The sequence below is a fragment of the Elephantulus edwardii genome, unplaced genomic scaffold (assembly GCF_000299155.1).
Source record: "Elephantulus edwardii isolate Elephantulus edwardi_28Jun2011 unplaced genomic scaffold, EleEdw1.0 scaffold00034, whole genome shotgun sequence".
Lineage (NCBI taxonomy): Eukaryota > Metazoa > Chordata > Mammalia > Macroscelidea > Macroscelididae > Elephantulus > Elephantulus edwardii.
The window spans coordinates 296,485-311,002 of NW_006399784.1; the positions used below are offsets into that span (position 1 = coordinate 296,485).

Sequence of the window (14,518 nt, forward strand, 5' to 3'; positions counted from 1 at the left end):
GTACAATCTCAATCTCTTCACCATCCATCCTGATGCTGCCAATTGGTCCAGTGGTGAGAATCTTTGTCTTCTTGACATTGAGCCTCAATCCATATTGTTGGCTGCAGTCCTTGACCCTCTGAAGCAGGTGCTTCAGGTCCTCTTCATTTTCAGCAAGCAGGATTGTGTCATCCAGCCTATAGTCTTTGCAATTACTTACTATGCAGAGAGCTGGACAATGGCTAAGGATGACAGAAAAAGAATCACTGCCTTTAAGCTGTGGTTGTAGAGAAAAGTACTGAACACACCATGGACTGCCAAGAGAACAAAACAAGTCTGTCCTGGAGAGGGTGAAACCAAGTTGCTACTTGAATGTAAGGATTTTGAAGCTTTGTCTCACATAACTTTGATTATGTTGCTAGGAAGGACTAGTCCTTGGAGAAGGACATCATGCATGGTATGGTGGAGGAACAGCACAATATAGGAAAATCCTGAATGAGATGGATTTACACAGCAACTGAGGTAATTGGTGTAAGTATGTCAGAAACAGTGAGATTGGCTCAGGACAAGGCAGAGTTCAGAGATAGTATACACCCAGTTGCTATGAGTTGCAGTTAACTCAAAAGCACACAACAACAATTCCAGGGATACAGTAATGAACCTTTAAAATAAGCCTCGAAAAGAGCAAGCTAATGTATATGCAACTTTATTCCTTCTCTCTCTCTTTCCCCCCATGTGTGTGTGTGTAACTCAAGAAGAAAACAGAATCGAGCAATCAATATTGACATTAGTAAAATGTCCAGTACAATTTTTCAGAAGATCCTAAATCTGAGGTTTTTGGATATATTTATGTTTTTTGAAAATTAAATGAGCTAATGCAACAAAGGGCTCAATAGAATGTTCTATGCCTTCAAAGACACTAAAATAGTGTTTGGACTTTGTTATGTTGTTGTTAGGTGCTATAGAGTTAGCTCCAGCCATAATGACCTTATGTATAAAAGGACAAATTATTTCTTGGTTCTTTGCTGTTCCCACAATCATTGCTAAGTTTGAGCTCATTGTTGCAATCACCTTGTCAATCCATCTCATTGCAGGCCTTCCTTTTATTCACAGTTTTAAATGCAGTTCAAGAAAAGTCAGGGCTAAGATAACATAAATTCACTCTTTTCATGGGCTGTGGGAGTTCTGGCTGTTAAAGCACTAACATGATCATTCATCTCTTAGCTCCAACTGTAAAATAAAACAGTGTAAATGGAGTAATTGACTGCTCTCCAATCTCTCACTTCTAAACACCATGCAGAAAACTCCAGTAAACACTCACACTGGTCATGTTAGTTTCAATTACCACTTACTGTCTATAAAATTAAATTCTCATTTTGATGAATTGATCATTTGAAATATCGACTAAATCAAGAAAAATATATGTGTGTGTGTGTGTGTATCCATATCTATCTCTATCTCTATGTATATCAATTAAAGAAATATTGTACTCTGTATATAAAACCCCGTTTCATTCCTTCTATGTTTTACTACATTTTGAGATTGCTATGTCTTATGTTTCCAAACTTCAGATGGCCATCCTTCAAATGCATCTACGAGAGTATCCAGCTCATGAAGCCTTCTTTAATTTTTCCAACTCAATGCAACATCTTTTTCTTTCTTTGCCCTCTGCATGACTTACAATAAATATACTCTCATCCTTTTTTTAGAAGAAAATATAGTTGAAAATTAAAACTTGTTCACCAGGATTTTGGTAAACAGAATAGTTGAAGCTAAAATGCCTCCAAGTTGTTCTGATACTTTTAGTAGACAGAATTTCCAAAGTCTATGTGGGCAAGTGTCTAATCCTTAGACACTTTAAACTAGAAGATTTTTCTTGCACGGGGGGAAAGAGAAAAAAAAAAAACTGAAGATCCAAGGTACAGCCAAATAGGGGTTTTAGTCTACAAAATTGTGGGGAAATTTGGAAATTGAAGAAAAATATGCCTTATATTACTGTTCTAAAATAATTTTTAAAAACATTCAAAAATGAGTTTTATATTATGTATAAATATGCTTCTTTCGATATTATAAAACATTATTGTATTTCCTAAAAGCAATTAGCTCAACATATATGGGTTATTTGCAGCTCAAAACAGAAATAATTAATTGAGTAATCCATGAGCAATCTCTTCATAATTTCAAAGCTGCTAGTCCAGACTCTAGAAAATAGTCATGCTTTAAAAAGTTGTTTTGTTTCAAATAGATAAAAACAGAAAAATTGATTTTCTCCCACTATTCACCTCCTTGTTTTAAAAGGTCATAAACAAAACCCAGATATCATTATTATTATAGACCCTAAGTAATTCCAGGACTTAGATGGATAATCACTTGAATAAGAACTTTAAAACCATTCCACAACTATGCACCTTAGTCATAAGTTAATTAAGCTTTCCTTAGAAAAATTCAAAGTATTTTTAGATTTAAGGTAAATCATCAAGTAGAACTGTCCTACTTTAAAGTAAGCTTGGATTTGGAAAGGTGAATGTTATAGGTGAGTTAAGATCTCAATACTCAAGATACTTTTACGATATCCCCTCGCACCTTAATTTTAGACATGTGGGGAATAACCAAGGTAGATAATAGCATGAACAAAGTTTAAACAAAGACTATAAATCCTAGCCTCAATGCAGTGCTCTGCATCAATAGAAATCTTTATGCTAGACTGAATAATCTCATAAACCCTAAGAGAAGTTATATTTCTACAATTCAAACTAAAATCCAGACAGATTAGATTGATATAGCAACATTCTTAATCTCTTTTACAAGAGAATTAGTCTGTCTGAATTCCAAAGCTAACTCTGCTTTTTTGAAAGGGTAGTAGATTAACTGTTTTCCCCCATCAAAATGAAATAAACTTCTGCTTTGAACTAGAAAGAAAAATCAAAAAGCAAAGAGAGCAAGCGAGAGAGGAAACTATGCATACCAACAGTGATATCTCTTAAGGGTCACAAAGTTTTCTTGAAAGGTGCTACCATCTTACAGCACAATATTTTAAGATGGGAAATTTATAAGTTTTTGTTTACTTGTTTTTGTTTTTAATGTTTATGTTCTTTTCCTAAGTGTCTACCTCATTTTGGGAGTTTGTTAAATCACCTCACCTACTTTGGGCATGTTGTTAGGAGGGGCTGTTCCTAGGAGAAGGCCATGATGCCGGGAAGGGTAGAGAGTCAGTGAAGGAGAGGAAGATCCTCAACTAGGTGGATTTACACAGTGACTGTAACAATTGGAGGATGGTGTAGGATAAAACAGTCTTGAGATATTTTGTTCATAGAATTGTTATGAGTCATACTTGACTTGATTGCACTTAACAACAACATCCCAAATATTTTCATTACCCAATATAAATGAATTTTTAATTAAATAATAAGTAATACATAGTAATTTCGCATTATTTCAAATCAAGTAGTTAATATTCTAAAGATACTCTAAAACATAGCACATGTTCTAAACGTATTTCTTATGTTAGGATTTTGAATTACCTTTACAAATGAAAAATGTCATCTCTTTAAAGAAATGATGCATGTTGTTGATTACTGCCAAGCTGATCATGACTCATAGAAACCCTATGAACAAAAGACATGAAGTCTTTCTATAAAACTATCGACATTTATCAAAGTTCGTAAAGTTTCCATAGGCATGTGGTTTAGGAAGTGGATGCCACACCTGCTTTCAAACCTATCTTAAACTGGGAGCTCCACCAAACACTGTCCACCATGGTCAACCATTATGTCATTTCGCGCTCAACCGGCACAAGGTTCCGCATCACAGCAAACTCAGATTACTTCAGTACAACAAATTGACAAAAGAGTTTTATATGATACGGAAGACTGTTCCTCCAAAATATAACAAAAGTAGGCCTGAGGGCCTGTGGCTCTCAGCCCCAATCACATTTTAAATCCAAGAGTCCTCCATGAGGTCATTCATTCTACAACCATTCCCAAACAAATATTCCCATTGTTTTTCACCAAAAACTAAGTGCACACACCTTAAAACATTCAGCTGCTTCCCCTCTCTCCAACCGAAATTTAAATCCAATGGCCCTCTATGAGGTCATTCATTTCACAATCATTCCCAAACATTCCCTTTGGCCCTCACCAAAAATCAAGAGTGCCCGTCTTACAGCATTCAGCTGATACATGGTAGATGCTGAATATATTTGCTAAATAAAGAAATCAATAAATTTATAAATATATTTTAAATGTTTTTTATAAAAATCTATAATGTGAATACTATTAAAGCCATGGTAAAATTTAATATGTGGTAAATTTTTATTATTTTACCCTATAGAGAAAAATATTTCAACCAATCTCTATAAATATATACTTCTTTGCATATTATATGCATAGATGTACTAATTTAGTAGTATAAGCATTATACAATTATACAAATAAATATACACATAGTTTTAAAAGTAATTTTATTCCTCTATAGTAACCACTTCCTAAATTGCTTGCCTCTAGAAACTCTATGAACATAGAGAAATGATGAAAGTTATACAAGTGTTCAGGTCTTTCATTAATAGGGTCACTATGACTCATCTACAACTCAATGGTACTTAGCAACAAGAACGACAGTAATAAAGAGAACTCAGAGGAAAAAACCAATAGAAAGCAATACCATTTACAACAGCCAACCACAAATTGAGATACTTGGGAGTGAACCTAACTAGATACACAAGAGCCCTGCACAAAGAAAACTACAGAACATTTCTGTAAGATACAATAAAAGACCAAAATAAATGGGGAAATGTGCCCTGTTTATGGATATAAAACTTCAATACAATGAAATGACAATCCTACCAAAAACAATCTACTTGTTCAACACAATTCCAATATAGATACCAAATTCATTTTTCAAGGAGATTGGAAAGGAAATTGTCAAATTTATTTGGAGAGGAAAAGACCTTGAATAAGCAAAATGCTTCTGGGAAACAAAAATGAAGTGGGAGGCATAGCACTCCCTGACCTCAAAACCTACAACATAGTGGTAGTAACCAAAACAATATAGTACTAGTACAAGAACAGGCATATAGACCAATGGAACAGAAAAGCTATCAGATGGGGAAATAACAACCTCTTCAACAAATGGTGTTGGGAAAACTTAACTGCTAACCACAGAAAGCTGAAATAGGACCCACATCTCACACCATTCACAAAAATCAATTTAAGATAGATTTGAGACTAGGGAGTAACACAAAAAACCCATAAAGTTCATAAGAGAGAAACTGGGATCAAGCTTAGATGACTTAGTCTGTGGTATACAGAGAGTGCCAAATACAACCCAGAAATGTAAAATATGGAGAGGATAAAATTGATAAATGGGATCGTCTAAAGATTAAATCCTTGTATGCATCAAAAACATTCTCCAACTGAGTAAAAAGAAAACGTACTGCCTGGGGGAAAACAAACAAACAAACAAAACCATTTGACAACACCATTTCAGATAAGGGACTCATACCAAAATTTTACAGAATCTTACAGGGTCTCCACAAGAAAAAGACTGATAACACAATTACAAAATGGTCAAAAGACATGGGAAGACTTTTCACAGGGAAAAATACTTGGATGGCCAACAGACACATGAAAAAATGCTTAAAATCACTGGCACTAAGATAAATGTAAATCAAAACCACAATGAGATACCATCTCAGTCCAGTAGCAGGGACAAAGTTTAACAGGACAGCAAGTAACAAATGTTGAGAAGATGTGGCAAGGTAGGAACTTTTAGACACTGTTGGTGGGATTTTAAAATGGTACAACTCTGGAAGGCAGCTTGGTGTTTCCTCAGAAATCTGAATATAAAAATTCCATATGACTCAGCTATTCCACTGCTTGGAATATACCTTGAGAAAATGAGAATTAACGCACAATCCATAGCAGCATTATTCACCGTTTCAAACACAGAAACAGCCCAAATGTCCAACCACAAATGAATGGATTGAAAAATTATGGTATATTCACACAGTGGAATACTACACAGCATGCAGGAGCAACGAGTTTGTAAATTACTACCTCCTTGGGAAGGATTGGAGAGCATTATGCTAAGTTAACTTACTCAGTCTTATAAAGAGAAATGGTGTATAAGATCATTATTGTAGAAGATGTCTGAGGAACAGAGTGGAGGAGGGTAGAAGGTGAGGGGTGAGGATGGCTAGGGGGTGGGGGAATTTAATCATAAGGTCACACACTTTTCATGAGTAAACGGAGGAGTGAGTAAAGGAAATGGGAAAGATCCAGTGTGAAAAACCATGCATACAAAGTTTGTAAGTAAACCAGTATAAAAGAAACAAAATCATTTTTAAAACGCAGTAATTTTAAAATAAATTTTGAAAACCAAGATCTGGTTAAAGTTCAGATCTCTTTACTTGACAGACCGATGATAAAGATTAAAAAGAAATTTTATAATTTAATAATCACTATCATTGATTCAGCATCAAGGACTCTTCTTCATAGGGTCGATATGAGTCAGTCACCTGCAACTTGCTGGCACTTAACAACAACAACAACAACAATCATCGATTCTCTCTGTTCATTTAGATTTATTTTGGAATGGTAATTTTGCAGCCAGAACAAGCATTTACAATATATTTAAATAACTCAATGATCAATAATGAGGAAAAAAACCTCTATTTTTACACTGTGCTGGACTAAGACAGACATTTCAAAAAATAAGTTATCTAATAGTGTGTATGCACATGAGAATATATTCAACAGTTATCTGATAGCATGTAAGCACACGAGAATAAGTCCAACAAAGTTAAGCATGAGGGTAATTCATGTTAAAACAATGACACACCATCAAAGTATTAAATAGAATTTTTATAAAAAAAAATCTCTCACCTCCTCAATTATAGTAGATGTGGAGAACTGGAATACTCACTGACTAGACAATAAGAATGCAAAATGATACAGAGGTTTAGAAAAGCAGTCTGCTAAACATGCATCTACTAAATGATTTAAATATTTCACTTGAAGATACGTTCCACATAGAATGGAAAGTATGTACTTTAAACACTTGTTTGAAATATCCACAGGAACTTAATTTATAAGAGCCAAATAATGAAAATGTTTTAAATTTTCATCATCTTGATGAATAAAGAAACTGTGGCTTGTTCATATAATGGAATGCTACTAGACAATAAAATTAGTACACTAGTGACCCCAAGAAGAATTTACATTTCTGAGTTGTGGTCTTGGCAAAGAGTACTGAATGGACTGCCCAAAATACTTCAGGGTATTCTTTATGACACTCTGAAGACTTGTGAAATTTTATCTCAGAATGACTGGAGTCATTAGAAAGGCGGTGAAATTTTATTTCAGAAAGATTGTGAAATTTTATATAATTGGGAAGGACTTGAGAGCATCATCATCGTCATTATTATTATTATTATTATTAAATTGTGAAATTTGATGGAGATTAGAAGGATAGCACAGGAGAGGCTTAAGTTCAGATCTGTTGTTCATAAGGTCATGGTGAGTCACAGTCAACTCAATGCTACTTAATACCAAGAACAGTATTGATCATTTACTCATCACTATCAAGTTGGTTCTGACTCACAGGGATCCTCCATCCAATTTCTAAAGTTGTAAATCACAACAGAAGAAGACTGCCCACTTTTAATTTGAGAGCCACTGGAGTTCAAATAACCACAAAGGAGAAGTTTTGGGGTTTCCAGTGAAATTCTATGGCCTATGCCACCCGAGCTCCCTTATTCCTATCTCAATGAATGCATTCCATATAACTGCAGTTCTATAAAAATCTAGAAAAAGAGAGAACTAATCTGTATGATTATAAGTCAATCATGATTATATGAAAAGGCAGGGAAAGAAATGTGGAAGAGGTTATAAAGTCGTACAAGGAAATTACTCGGTGTATTCATATATTTTATTGACTTCAGTGATAGATTTATGGACACATACATATAACAGCTTAATACATGTATGTTATTTATTATATGTCAATTATATTTAGATAAGTCTAATAAAAATAAAAAGTAAAATCCTAGATCAATGAAACTGAGGTGTTGAAAGCTGTATATAGTGTTTCACTATAGTAGTCTCTCTACTTTCATATAAATTTGACATATCCTATACTGTTGCTGCTGTTGTGTGCCATCGAGTCAGAACCAAACCCTAGAAAGCTGACTCTACAGTAGGTTTTCAGAGGCAATTAATCATGTGTGAAGTGATTGCCCATTTTCTTCGGTGGAGCAGCTGATGGATTTTAACCACATGCTCTCGGGATTACACTGCAGCTTCTTGCCACTAGGCCACCAGAGGTGCCTACATAAAAGCTTTGAAATAAAATACTCATAACTAATTGTGATAATTTTTGAAGATTCTCCTAAGAAAATATTCATTACAAAAATGGTTATTCTAAAAGTAAAAAAAGGTTTATTTGTATAAGGGGATGAATACTATAAATAAAATATTTTGTTAGAGTAAATGACCAGTATATTTAAACAAGAATATTTTTGTTAACATAAACATAAAATTTATGAGAGAAGTTCCATTTTTATAATACATTTAATGATAAGTCAATAAGTAAAATTAGTTTTTAAGCCTATAATATACTAATAGATTTGTTTTTTGAGAATATGTTAACTACAAGGAACTCTGGAGACCTAGCAATAAGGAATTACACTGCCAACCCAAAGCCATGTGGTTCAAATCCACTAGCTGCTCCATGAGAGTAGGATGGACAATCTGCTCCCATGTGAAGAACTGTCTCTGAAAAATAGCTGGCAGGTCAGCTATAATAAGTTGGTTTCAACTCAATTGTACAACTAATGGTACGAATAACAACACAAACAACACATATTTTTCAAAGCATATTTTATTTTCCAAAGACTAAATTATTAAAATTCAATAATATCTGTGTTCCATTATGGAATCTGTTTGCTTTGAATACTGTAAATCTAAAAGAAAGTATTATGGCAAAAATACAGAATGGGTGGTAATGATGATTTACTCTTACTAATATGTCAATACTGTAGAACTAGTGGCCTAGAGGCAAGAAGCTGTGCTGCAAACCTGAAGGTACATGGTTCGAATCCACCAACTGCTCTGTGGGAGGATGGGCAATCTTCTCCTGTGCAATTTACTGCCTCTGAAAACCCACCAGAGGGTCAGCTATGGGTCAGTTTAGCCTTGATGGTACACAACAACAACAACAACATTCCAATACTCAATAGCCTCAGTTCTAGCCTAAAATGGCATTAGTATCCTTCAGGACTACATTACACTGTTAAAATGAAGGTAAGTCTAGGATGTGTACAGTTACAGAGTTAAATATAAGTTTATTATTTAAAAAATAATGCTTTTGTTGTTGTTAGGTGCTTTCAAGGTGAATATGACTCAGAACAACCCTATGAACAAAATACCTGAATCCCATCCTATCCTATACCATCGTCATCATTTCTAAATTACTGAGCCCACTGCAACAGCCACTGGGTTAACCTATTTCATTGAAGGTCTTCCTTCCCTTCATAGACTCTCCACCTTTCCAAGCATGATTTCTCTTTCAAAGGAATAGCCTCCCTTGTACCATGCTAAAAGTTTGTGAAACGAAACTCTGTGCCATCTTTACCTCCAAGAAATATTCTGGCTGCACTTTCTCCAAGGCATACATACTTGTTTGTTGTTTTGGCTGTCCATGATATCACCACAGTTTAAAGGTATCAATTCTTCTTCTCATATCCTTATTCATTGTCCAGTTCTCAGATGTATATCAAGTGACTGAAAAGACCATGGCCTGAATCAGACACATCTTAGTCTTCAAACTGACACTACTGCTTTTCAGTAATTTGGAGAGGTCACTGACAGAGGCTTGCCCAATGCAATACATCTCAACTCCTGATTGCTGGAACCAAGTGTGTTGACTGACTGTGGACCCACATAAGATGAAGTTGTTGACAGTTTATCCTTTCTCCATCTATCATGATGTTGTCTATTGATCCAGTGGTAAGAATTTTTGTTTTCTTGAGGTTAAGATGTAATCTGTACTGAAGGCAATGGTCTGACATTCAGCAGAAAGCATTTCCAGTCCTCCTCACTTTCAGCAAGAAAGGTTTTGTCATCTGTATAATGTAGGTCGTTGATGAGACTTCCTTCAATCCTGATGCTACATTCTTCTTCAGAGTTGAACTTCTTAAATCAGCAAATTTCAGAATAGAAACAGAGGAAGAATACAGCTTTGATGAACACCTTTCTTGATTTTAAATGACGTGCTGTTCCCTTGCTTTGTTCATACAACAGCTTCTTAGTTTAGGTATAGGTTTCTTATGAAAATAAGAAAGTCTTGTGGGATTCCCATTCTTCTCAATGTTAACCATAATTTGTTATGATCCACACAGTCAAATGCCTTTACATTCAATAAAGTACAAATAGAAATTCTTCTGACATTATTTGTTTTCAGCTAAGATTTATCTGACATTATCCATTATATTTCTGGTGCATGTTGTTGTTATTATTGCCGTTGAGTCGCTTGTGACTCATAGCGACCCTATGTACAACAGCCCTAAACTCCACTCTGTCCTGTGCCAATCACACTGTCTCCGACACTCCCATCCCAATTATCCCAGTCACTGAATCAATCCACCTCATAGAGGGCCTTCCTCTCCTGCACCGTCCCTCCACCCTCCCAAGCATGATGTCCCTCTCCAAGGACCGGTCTCTCCTCACAACATGTCCAAAGTAAGTTAGACGGAGCCTCAGAATCCTTGCCTCCAAGGAGCCACCTGGTTTAACCCTTTCCAGGACAAATCTGTTTGTTTTCCTAGCAGTCCATGATATTCTCAATACTCTTCTCCAGCACCACAGCTCAAAGGCATCAATTCTCCTTCTATCCTCCTTGGTCATTGTCCAACTCTCTGATACAACTCTCTGGTGCATAGCTTCTTCTAAACCCAACTTGAATTTACGATAATTCCCTGTCAATGTACAGTTCTAGCTAGTTTTTTTGGATGATCTTCAGCAATATTTGGCTTATATGTGATATTAATGACAATGTTTCATAATTTCAAAGTCCTGTTGAAGTATATTCTTTGGAAATGAGAATACATATGGCTCTTAACCAGTTAGTTGATCAGGATGTTCTTCAAATTTCCTCGCACAGACTGGTGATATCCAGGGCTATGATTGCTAGTTATTTATTATCATCATAATCAGGTGCTATTGAGTCAAGTATGGCTACAGTGACCCTATAAATAATAGATCTGAAACTTGTCCTGTGGCAACATCACAATCTCTTACACACTTGAACTCATTGCTTCAGTCACTGTGTTAATCCCCTTGGTTGAGGGTCAGTGAGCATAAGTCAGTCAGTATCCCATCAATTTCTGAAGCGTACCTTATTCTTCATTATGACTGGCTCTTTATCATATGGTACTTCTGAAATAGAATGGGAGGGGATTGCCCATTTTTGTCTTGCAGAAGCTAGTGACATCTAACCCCCTATGCTGGGATCAGTAATACAACTGATTACACACTAGTCCAACAGAGCTCTCCAAATTGATAAAAATTACTTGCTTAAAAAGTTTAGTCTACTTCTTTCAAGGCAAAAACACAAACAAACAAAAACAACAAAAAAAACCCACAAAGCCAAAACTTCCAATATTTTGTATTAGAGCATAGTAAATCTAAAATAAGTTCTGCTGACAGACTGCTATCATTGATCATTTGGTCAGAGTTTCTACTGAAGAATCCTGCTCAAGAGTAGGAAAATGTCTAGACTAGAATTTCAATGTTTTTGTACTTCCTGAGCCATTTAGCTTAGATGAACCCTTGAATATCTTCCCTGAGATAATCTTTAAAACTTAAACTACAAATATCACCAGCAGTCTTCGTCAAGCCAAAGAAGAGTTCCATTTTATTACTGAAGAATGCCTTCTTTAAGCATTCTGTTCTCTTAATATCTTTTAATAAGGAATTAACTTGACAATAGCACTTAAAAGATTAGGTAAAGCCATTACAGGGTAGTTAATTTATTTTACTACGGGAAAGAATAATGCAAAACAATGTGAGAATGGTTGCAATATTGGAGAATATAGTTTGCAATGGGATTTACTGACTGATATTGGAATTTAATTCTGAAGCCTTTCTCCTTAAAATGTCATAGTCTGCAAGCTTTAACAAAATTTTCTTAGCTCCACAGCAACATTAAAAGTTTCATGGACAAACAATGTGTTTGTTTGGGTTGGATACTCTTTTACACTGGGTTGGATACTCTTTTACACTCATATGTTAATAATCCTTTAGGTTACTTAAAAAATAAACAAAGAAGCACATTGTTTTAAAGTCAGAACTGACAAATAGAACACCCTGCATTGGATTTCCTATGTTGTATATCTCATGGAAGAGGTCATTCATCCTTCTTCTAAGGAGCTTCTGGAGGATGGGAACAGCTAGAGAAGCAAGTCCTTTTGGACAGCAGTGTAACCTCTTATAGACTACACCCTCAGGAATACTCTTAGTATATACATAGTCTACTAAAGGAGGTCTTTACTCAGTAGGATCATTTTATTATATTATGAATCATGAGAGAGCTCTACTGGCACTTCTCTCACAGTCTAAATCCACCATCACTTCTGTAGGAGACAGAAGTGCAGTCTTCTGTGCAACTCATAGACTACCAAACTCAAATAGGGTAGAATATGAGTGGATTCCAATTCAACTGTAATGAGATGGAATTTTATATCAGAAAATATATTACTTCTGTTTGGTTCTTATTGTTAAAGGTATTTATCTATGTTATGTCTTCATTCTGACAATAACATATTACTTTAAAATAAATGAATAGGAAATATTTGTTATTTTGATCCTTTATGACACTAGATTTCAAGGTTTAAATTACTGTGAAATATTTTCAACAAACTAAATCGAGCAATAAAATTACTCATTTTGGCTAGTGTGTAAATGAAATAGAATTGTAAGTAGATTGTGTGTGTATCTGAAAGGGCCTATTAAAATGATAGAATAGAAAATTATCACCAAAAACTATAAAGGCAAATTTTCAACAAACATACAAGGTTTGGGGCTACAATAATAGTATGTTACTTCCTTTGACACAACTTACCTCTTCTAAATGAGATAATTAGAAAAGAAAAAACGCCTACGTAAGGAGTCAATAATTGTATTTATTTTTTGAGTCAATAATTTTAAAAAGGCATAATTATTTGGAAGCTCAACATATCTGTAGCCCGATTGTTTATTAATTGCATTTATAGTGTAAGTGTGTGTGTGTGTGTGTGTGTGTGTGTGTGTGTGTGTGTGTGTCTAAACGGAATTTTAAAACTGTGATCACTACATTATATCCATTATTTGTAACTCTGAAATTTTTAGAAACTTTTAGATGACAGATTTATCAAAAAGTGCTCTTTACTAACTAAAGTAAGGACAACCCAAAATCTGTTATGAACTGTCATTAGTAATTTAGCAGAGTTAGAAGGCAGTTCAGCCGAGTAGACAGAAAATTAAAACATGGGCAGCTCCTGATTGGAAATTTATTCATAGCAGGTAATGAAATAGCACAGTCAGGATTTCTGGTATTACTCCGAGTGAAAGATTTAATTCTGGTAACTTTGATGATGGCACTTGAATCAGAGATTATAAATGATGACAGGTTGTGACATATAGATGGGATAAAAATGAGCATCAGCAACATAGCTCTACTGAAAACAAGACGTGTATACAGGATTTTTTTAAAAAAAATGATAATTTCAAAATTATTTTAATTTTAGAAGAATCTCCTTTCAATACATTATTGCTCTAAAATGCTTTCTCCCATCCATGATATATTCCAGTTTGTTACTTTAATATAAATCAAATTATAAATTGTAAATAAATTACTAATTTACAGCTGAAATAAGAGCTAACATTTTGTTTTGATTAAGTATCTTTGAGGCCATTCTATCACATACTAATACTCTGTAAAACAGATCAAAACACTGTCCAATCCTAGGACAAATTGATCTACTCGATTAATATATAAATTTCATGAGAATTAATATTTATCTGAAAAGTTAATACTGTCAACTAAGGCTTTACTATTGATTATGTCATTATTAAGTGTAGACAAAATCCTTCAAAACAATTATACGTAACTTAAGGATGACAGAAGAATTGACACCTTTGAGTTTTGGTGCTGGAAAAGAGAGTCTTGAGCATACCATGGACATTGAAAAAAACAAATCCATCTCAGAGAGGGTGAAACCAAGTTTCTCCTTGGAGGCTAGGATTTTAAAACTCCTTCTCACATACTTTGGGTACATGGTCATGAGGGACGAGTCCTCAGAGAAGGCCATCATTCTTGGAAGGGTGGAGGGACAACTGAGGGGAGGGAGACCTGGATGAGATGGATTGATACAGTAACTGTGGCAATAAGGGTAGGTGTGTCAGAGTCAATCAGTGAGACTGGCTCAGTTTGGGGCAGGATTCAGTGCTGTTGTACATAGGATCACTATGAGTCACAGGCAACTCAATAGTACAAACAATTTAGA

General features: G+C 34.9%; 1 protein-coding gene across 1 annotated transcript in view; it reads right to left on the bottom strand.

Moving 5' to 3' along the window:
- The window catches only part of GBE1 (glucan (1,4-alpha-), branching enzyme 1), a 480,806-nt gene that overhangs the window by 251,628 nt on the left and 214,660 nt on the right, over positions 1-14,518 (bottom strand). The gene's annotated exons all lie outside the window — the stretch shown is intronic.